The sequence below is a fragment of the Pleurodeles waltl genome, chromosome 4_2 (genome assembly GCF_031143425.1).
Source record: "Pleurodeles waltl isolate 20211129_DDA chromosome 4_2, aPleWal1.hap1.20221129, whole genome shotgun sequence".
Lineage (NCBI taxonomy): Eukaryota > Metazoa > Chordata > Amphibia > Caudata > Salamandridae > Pleurodeles > Pleurodeles waltl.
The window spans coordinates 390,129,377-390,136,447 of record NC_090443.1 but is presented as its reverse complement, the minus strand read 5'-3'; positions in this window follow the sequence as shown (position 1 = coordinate 390,136,447).

The window sequence follows — 7,071 nt, the reverse complement described above, 5'->3', positions numbered from 1 at the left end:
ATCCTATGCTATTATGGACCTGAAAATGAACAGGCTAATGGCCTTTGCGGTGATTTATCTAGTCTATATAAACCCTAACAGTTGTTGTTTTATTGGGTACACCTTTGTCCTGCAATTTCTTTGATACTGTTATTTTGTTCCTGAGTACTTTGTGTTGTCTGCCTACTGTTGTCTATTTCAACCTACTTGCTCTTTCTTTTGCTGCAGTTTGCAGTATGTGACGACTTTGTGGGCAGTGCTGTTGTCCCCTAAGACAAGGCTATATGTTGACTATCTGGATATGTGGGTGTAATACACTTGTGGTGTCACAGTATTATGTACTGTTTGTTATGGTATTTCATCTTGTGTTGTCCAATGTGAGCATGTATTGTGTTAGGATGGTCCCCCTGATATGGATCATGTATTCATCTGATGTGTGTCAGCTTGAGGTTTGTTTGTGTAGACATGGAGTGTGTTCAGTTGTGCTACCTCTGTTTGCAACTGACAGTGCATGTGTCCATTTAGTTGTGTGTACCTGGCAACTAGTTCCTGTAGGTGTTTGTCCCATGCAGTTGGAGTCGTATGTTCTTTGTTAACTTGCCCTTCCACATGGTGCAGATAGGCATGTCATTTGACTCTAGTATTGTTTATCCTTGAAATACATGTAGGGCTATTTCCTGTAAAAATGTTGGTTGAGGGGCATGTGCATAGCGATATGTGGCCCAGTGAAGCCTCCTTCCCTGAGTACTCCTGATGGCCCATCCCTATTGTGCAGGTATGGTTTGCATAGAGAGCTTGGGCCATTTATGTCTCCGGGAGTCAATACGACCCTGGCGGATGGCTGTAATTTGGGGAAAGGTACTGCCAACAGGCTGGCGGTACGTTTTCTCAAATTATGACATTGGCGGTTTGGCTGAAGCCAAACTGCCAATGTGTCACTCCGTCCACCAGGGTGGTAACGGCTGCTGGGCTGGAGACTTCGGACTGTGGCGGTCTTTGCTGCCTGGCGGTGCAGGCAGAACCACTGCAGTCTTTGCTCCATTGGGCCACATGACTTGTAATATAGCAGTCTGACCGCCAACCTGACATTGATCAGACTGCTGCCGCCATGGCGGTCTGTCGTAATGAGTCCCAAAATCTTGAAAATTCGAATGAGGTCTCTTATGTTAACAATTCTGTTTGTCCTTCCGAAGATGCTCTTGTAGATTCTAGTGTTGTATCTGATGTTAATAATTCGATTTCACCACAGAGATTTGGAGGCATATTTATGGAAAGTGGCGCTGCACCGAGTGCAGCACCACTTTCCCTGCATCCCTTAGCACCCTCCTACCGCCACCATGTGCGCGCCATATTTAAATACAGCGCACAATGGCGCAGGGTAGGGGGCAATAGCGTAATTTTTCATGACGCTATTGATGTACTGTGCAGGAGTGCCAACAAAATATTGGCGCTACTCCTGCAGACTACATAGAGCCCCATTCTAAAGAATGGAGCCGCCTGTTAATGCCTACTCTTGAGCAGGCATTAAAAGTGCCATAAAAAATAGCACAAAGAAATCTCATAGATTTCCTTACAACATTTTTCCGGCTCCCCTAACAAGAGAATGCCCCCTTTGCATACATTATGCGTGGCGCAGGCTTAATGTAGCACAAATGGTTACAGAGTGGCGCAATGCATGCATTGCGCCACCCTGTAAATAAGGCACGGGGGTTTCGGCGTTGTTGGGCCACATTAACGTAAAAAATAATGACATTAAAGTGGCGCAAGGTGGCGCTAGGGCAATATAAATATGCCCCCTGATTGTAACAAAAAGATCATCAAATTACCTGTAAAACTATTGGATTGCAATTTTAGCTAATTTGTTTTAAGAAAGGGAAATGGTGTGCTATGCTTTCATATTATAGTTTTACATATTATGTAGCATAAGTTTACTTTCTATTATTTTGTCTGCATTCTTAGATTTTAGAACTGTGCTTTGTGATGCTTAGAATCCTGGCACCCAGTTGCTCACCGTAAATACAGTTGTTTTGTGATCGCCCAGCTGTCAGCAGCTTCCTCTGCCCTGGGTCTTTTCCTAGGAATAATTCTAAGGGGCATATTTATACTCCATTTGTGCTGTATTTGCTTCATTTTTTTTAAGTGAATTCGGTGTAAAATTAACTCAATATTTATATTTTGACGTTAGACCCGTCTAACCTCAAAATATTGGAGTTTGCACCATTTTTTAGATGTGTGCACCTACCTTGCATCAATGAGATGCAAGGTAGGCGTTTCCATCTGAAAACCTAAAATATTATGCCAACTCAATAGCCCCATATTTATCCCCCCCTGCTAAAATGACGCACGGGTGGGAGAAGGGGCTAAATAAATGGTGCAGCTTTGCACCATCATTTAACACCTGGGTCAGACCAGCTGTTAGGTGACCTGTGGACCCATTTCCATTGTTAAACACCATGGAATGGGTCCACAGGTGCCCTCCTCAAGCCCCAGGAATATCCCCACCCACACCAGAAGGACACCGGAGGATGGGGGACCACATCCCAGGTAAGTAGGCTAAGTTTAGGTAAGTTTTTTTTCCTTCTAATTAAAGTGCCATCGAGGGCCCAACTTGTGGGCCCTGCATGGCACAGGGTGCAATGGTCATGCCCAGGGGACACTGGTACCCTGTGCTGGCCACTGGGGTGGTGGGCATGACTCCTGTCCCTTCTAAGACAGGAGTCATGTGGTATGGATGGTTTTGTGTCAGGAAATTACACTAGGCTGGTTAGAGGCATTTTTTTGCCTCTAACCAGCCTACTGTCATTTTTTGGTGCAAAACCCCCTTCTCCCATACCGCCACCCCCACCCGGCTAACGTCATTTTTTTTACTCTAGCCCACCCTGTGCACCGGCATGTGCCATCATATAAATATGGAGCCGAGCTGGCGCTCAGGAATTGTGCACGCTGGTGCTAAACTTTTTGATGCAAACCTGCGTTAGTGTGGTTTTGCATCAAAAAGTATAAATATGCCCCTAAGTTTTTTTACATTTGGATTCTTCCTGTTTTTTCCAGCCGATCGCTGCCTTTCCGCAATACTACAACCAGTCAGAAGGAATCTGCTGTAATCTGTGTGTGAGAAGGATGCTGCTTGCCCACAGAACCGACCCTGATTTTCGAAAAACGTCAGGGCAGCCCACCTCCTGTTTAATCTTAAAGAATGAAAAGGCAGAAGGAAGGATTTTTCCAGTAGAGCAGATCAGTAATCAGTGGGAACTGGGCTATACTGGTTGTTGTGCAGATTATTTGCTAGACTTGGAAATGAGTGTGAACACCAACCTACACTCGCTGTGAGCTGGTACTCTGAAGGAAAACTCTTGTGTGGATGACATGAGTGTGTCAGTGCCAAGAACTGAACATGCTATTCCCAGACTATACCAAGTTCAGCAGCAGAGGAGAACCTTTGACCAGGTGAAACACAAATAGCGTGCCAACCCGGCCAACCTGAAAGTTCAATTTCAAAATAAACCAAATTTTTTGACACCACAAATGAGGCATGGGCTTGAGTCGAAGAACACACCATCACACCCTTTGAAGGCTTTTAGAGGGAGGTGAACGCTCAAGAAATACTCAAGATGGGGAATACCCTACGGAGCAGAGGAATCATTGTAAACCGAGTCCTTGCTCAAAAATAGACAAGAGCGTTGATTTGAGCAGAAAGCGACGAAATTCAGGCCTCAAATAAAGGGTCATCTGAGTTTGAGAAGGAAATAGAACATGAGAAAGAAAGGACGCACAGAACAGTCCTCGACGAAAGCCATAAATCCAGTATCGTGTATTTGATTTTTCTTTTAATCATCCACTGATCGTATGCTATTCATTGAACCTTTCAACTGGTTTGTCACTGGATTGGTAATATTCAAACAAAAGGAGTGTAACTGGGATTTTGACATCTGGTAAAGATATCTGCCCAGATAGGAGCTGATCACACTCGACAGTTTTCATAGCGACCGAGGGAGGTGATGCTAAATTTAAACTCATCATAAGAGTGTGAAGGCGCGTTGTGGTTAACAAAGCTAAGTGGCAAAAGTGATTACTGAGGGGAAACACCCTTGTGTAGAAGACACTGTTATGGGTGATAGATAATTCTGGGTTGGAAGAGTAAGAAAAAGGGCAATTCGGGAGGCAGAAGTAACGTTGTTTTTATAGTTTGTTCACAGTTTACAGGCAAAGACATTACCAGCTTGTTGGACCTGGCCCCTTTTGCAGGGTCATCCTCAAACTTTTTGCCTCCTACATTTTCTGACCTGTTTTTGCTGGCTTTAGGTTCCTGTGCACTTTACTGGTGCTAAAGTGCAAATGCTCTCTATCTAAATTGTATTGGTAATTTGTTTAGCCATGATAGGCATATTTGATTTACCAGTAAATCCATAGGGAAGTCCACCAGATGTGTTCAGGGCCTGCAAATCAAATGCTACTGGTGGGCCTGCGGCACTGATTGTGTCACCCACATATGTAGCTCTGAACACATGTAGGAACACAAAAAGATGATGAGTGGAGTGCTGAAACTTTTCAGCCAATCATTCCTAGACACAGATTTGGGTTTAATCCATCATTCTTTTGCTCATCATGGCACCCCAGTTTGAAACCAGCCATATGCAAATCAGTCTTGAACCTGTTCCTCAGGGCAACATTCCATCTCGAACTGCCAGGCCAGGTCCTCCCTGGACAGGAAACGAGCATCCTGGAACTGATTTCAGGATATCACCCTTCATCAGCCAGACTACCTTGAATCCAGTGGCACAGTGAGCAAGGGACCCAGGTCTGGGCATACCCTTCCCACTTAGGGCATCTTTAGCAACACAAAAGGATGATGGATGGGGTGCTGAAACTTATTAAGCACTCACTCCCAGTCACAGATCTGGGAATTAATCCATCATTCTTTTGCTCATTATGCCACCCCAGTTTGGACCCAGCCATATACAAACCAGTCTTGACTCACATTTAGTGCATATTTAGTCTTGACTAAATATGGAGTTACGTTTGTGCCAAATTTGCATGGAAACAACTACGCAAATTTGGCACAAACATAGTATAAATATGCCCCATGGTGCTCAACTTGAAGGAGGGGAATGTCGTACACCAGGAGGCTCAAGTTTATAAGGTAGCTCCAATGGTGCACAGGGTCCCTGAAGTGGATTGGGGAACTGGCATGGAGAGCCATATTCCTGGTGATAGGAGGGTTCCTCCATTGGCACTAGCTGAAAGTGATAGGGAAATGGGTAGAAGTCCTTGTAGTGAAATATGGAGACACTCCAGGAGAGTGTGGTTTAAGTGTCCCGGAAAGTCAGTGTTGCACCTGGCCCTTTTTGCAGGGTCATCTCTGGTCTTTTCCCCTCCTTCCTCCTAATTTTTCTGACCAGTTTTTGTTGGCTTTAGGACTCTGGGCACTTTATCACTGCTAATCTGTGCTTATCACTGTTTATCAGTGACAAAGTGCATATGCTTTCTGTGTAAATTGTACTGTTGATTGGTTTATCCATGATTGGCATATTTGATTTACTGGTAAGTCCCTAGTAAAGTGCACTAAAGGTGCCCAGGGCCTGTATATCAAATGCTACTAGTGGGTCTGCAGCACTGGTTGTGCCACCCTCATTAGTAGCCCTGTAAACATGGCTCAAACCTGCCACTGTAGTGTCTGTGTGCAGTTTTAAACTGCCAATTCGACTTGGAAAGTATACCCACTTGCCAGGCCTATACCTTCCCTTTTACTACATGTCAGGCACCCCTAAGGTAGGGTAGGCCCTAGGTAGCCCCAGGGGCAGGGTGCAGTGTATGTTTAAGGTAGGACATATACTTGTGTGTTTTACATGTACCAACAGTGAAGTACTGCGAAATTCGGTTTCCCCTGTGCAAGGCCTATCTCGCTCATAGGTTAACATGGGGGCTGCCTTTAAATATCCTTAAAGCGCAAATTCCCTTTGAGAGCAGATCAAAATGTGGAGTTTAGGGTCTTGGAACTCACAATTTAAAAATACATCTGTTAGTGAAGTTTGTTTTTAAATTGTCTGTTTGAGAATGACACTTTTAGAAAGTAGGCATTTTCTTGCTGAAACCATTCTGTGACTCTGCCTTTTTGTGGATTGTCTGTCTGGGTCAGTTTGACAGTTGAGCTGTTTTGCACCTTTCTAGACAGTGACAAAAAGAGGGCTGGGATGTAGCCTGCATATCCTGATGAGCCATCTGAGCTAGAGGGGAGGGAGGAGTGGCCGTTCACACCTGAAATGACTGTGCCTGCCCTCACACAATGCAGTCTCCAACGCCCTGGTGTGTGTCTGGGGCCTGGCCTGGACAAGGAAGGATCTTGCAAACACTTGAGACTTTGCTTTGCAGTTTGTCATCTTCAAAGGCAGAAAGGGATATAGGAAGAAAACCCAAAACCCAAGACTTTTAGAATCTTTCTGGAATCAAGAGGACCATCTTCATAGGAGAAGAGCTGAAGAGCTGAAGGAGGAGTACTGTCCCTTTGCTGTGTTACTTTGCTGGACTGGCCTGCACTTGCTGCTTCTGCCTGCAAAGAGTGCAAAGGGTGAACTTTGCTGTGTGTCCTGCTTGAGAAAATTCTCCAAGGTCTTGGAGTAGAGCCTGCCTCCTGTTGGAAGTCTCAGGGACACCAAAGACTTCAGTTTTACTCGACCTGCAGCACCGGGAACCGTGTGTTTTGTGCTGTTCAAGAGGAGAAACCACTGCGACACCGCCAACGACGCCGCTGGCCTGCACTGTGACCTGCCGATGCCATATGGAGCCGCACTGCCCCGCTTCGCACCGTGACCCTGGTCTCACCAACGCTGTCATTGGACGACTTCACCGAGCTGCTGCTTGCTCTGTGACCTGTGGGCCCGCACTCCAGCATCGCCTGCTCACACCGCAACCTGGACAATGACACTCCTGCTGACACCGGTGCCGCTGCCTGCACAGTGGCCTGTAGACACCACTCATAAGGTACATGAAGCACCGTCCCATCCCGCACTGAAGCCCCGGTTCACCGATGCCAGCATCATCTACTGCAGTGTCATCACCAGGCATCCTGCCCACACCGTGGCCTGTGGACACCGC